The sequence below is a fragment of the Arachis hypogaea genome, chromosome 18 (assembly GCF_003086295.3).
Source record: "Arachis hypogaea cultivar Tifrunner chromosome 18, arahy.Tifrunner.gnm2.J5K5, whole genome shotgun sequence".
Lineage (NCBI taxonomy): Eukaryota > Viridiplantae > Streptophyta > Magnoliopsida > Fabales > Fabaceae > Arachis > Arachis hypogaea.
Genome location: NC_092053.1, coordinates 93259079 through 93261281, shown reverse-complemented (window position 1 = coordinate 93261281; position 2203 = coordinate 93259079).

Below are 2203 nucleotides of genomic sequence, written 5' to 3'. Positions count from 1 at the left end.
CCACGTGACCCAAAAACTTTACCTCATCCTTCCAAAACTCACACTTAGACAGTTTCGCATAGAGTTTCTTCTCCTTTAGAATTTGCAACACGGTCCTCAAGTGTTCCGCATGCTCTTCTTCAGTCTTGGAGCGTTCGTGAACCCAAAGGATATTACAGTGTACTCGTAATGACCATAACGAGTCCTGAAAGCGGTCTTAGGGATATCCTCACCCCTCACCCTTATCTGGTGATAACCGGATCGCAAATTGATCTTGGAGAAAACCCCAGCTCCTTGTAACTGATCCATGAGATCATCAATCCTCGGCAATGGGTACTTATTCTTTATGGTGACCTTGTTCAGCTGCCTGTAATTCACACAGAGTCGCATACTTCCATATTTCTTCTTTACCAGTAACACTGGAGCACCCCATGGGGAAACACTTGGTCGGATAAAGTTCTTACCCAACAATTCCTCTAACTGAGACTTTAGCTCGGCCATCTCTAACGGTGACATTCTATAAGGAGCACTTGAGATTAGTCCCAACCCAGGCACCAATTCAATAATAAACTCGACCTCTCGGTTAGGTGGAAATTCCTCAATATCATCGGAAGACACTTCCGGAAACTCACACACTACCGGAATCTGATCTAACCTTTGGTCATCACTTGAAACACCCGCGGTTAACAATAGGATACCCTGACATTCGATTCCGGAACAGTTCACCATCATCGAATTCAAGTAATAATTATTCACCACAACCGGCCCTTCTGTATCTTCCGGCATAAAGTACATCGACTTTGTAGAACACTCAAGCAGGACATGGTTCTTAGATAACCAGTCTAATCCCAAGATAAGATCAAGACCGATCATCGGTAAGCAGATTAAATTATGGACAAAATCACGCTGCTTGAACCTAAACGAAACTTTCGGGCATCCTAGCCTAGTTACCATGGCTTCATGGGTAGCATTATATACTTTTAGGTCATAACCTAAGGTTACGATCTTCAATCCTAACTCATGGGCTTTCTCAAATGCAATGAATGAATGCGATGCTCCCGAATCAAATAAAGCATTTAAAGTTTGACCAGCCATTTTACAGTTACCTCGAATGAGTGTCTCGGATCCCTCTGCACCCCTAGCTGAGGTGGTGAACACCCGACCGGTCTGTTGTGCTTTCCCAGTACCTTGCTTCTGCTGCTCCGGACAACTTGCGGCTCTAAGTCCCGCCTTTCCACAATTGTAGCACAAACCCCATCCGGTCTTGCATGGTACTCCCGGATGGTGACTCCCACACCTAGTACAAGCTTGATCATTCTGAGGCTGCTTCCCAAACCTTTTCCCTTGGGAGTAGTTGTTGTTGGGCCTCCTAAAGGAACCGCCCCCTTGAAAGGCGGACCTCTAGGTGCAAAACTCTTCCCTCGGTTCTGTTGAAATGATCCTTTGTGACTTCCTTTCTCAGTGGCTGCCCTCTTCACACACTCTTCAGCAACTCTACACTTGTTCACCAACTCGGAGAAAGTCCTAATCTCCATTGGCCCCACCAAACTTAAAATATCGCTCCGGAGTCCTCCTTCGTACTTAACACACTTCCATTCCTCATATTCCACCGGAGTCCCTTAACACATATGAAAGAATCTGAACAGCTCCTCAAACTTGTCAGTATACTCAGATACGGACATAGTACCCTGCTTCAGCTGCAACAATTCAAGCTCCTTGGCCGTCCTGGCAGAAGTCGGAAAGTACTTCTTATAGAACTCCTCTTGGAAGACATCCCAGGTGATATAATCATCACCCTGCTGCAGGAGGCGTCGGATTCCTTGCCACCAATGCGACGCTTCCCCAGTGAGCAAATAGGTAGCGAACTCCACACGCTGCCCTTCAGGTACCACCTGCGCTTGCAGTGCTCGTTCCATGGCCTGAAACCATGTATCGGCCACAGTCGGGCTAGTGGTTCCCTTGACCTTAGGTGGATTAACGTTCAAAAAGTTTGCCAGTGTCATCGGGTCCTGAACTCCTCCTCCGTCATTACCATGGTTGTTCATCTGTTGACCAAGAGCCTCAGTAGTGGCTTGCATAGCAGCAGCAATGTTCTCCAACGCAGTCATAAAGTTCACCGGGTCATTAGGGTTAATCCCTGGTGCACGAGCATTTGTATGACCTCTCACACGGCCTCTACCGCATCCACGAGGCGCCATCTGGTTCCTATACACATCAAACATTC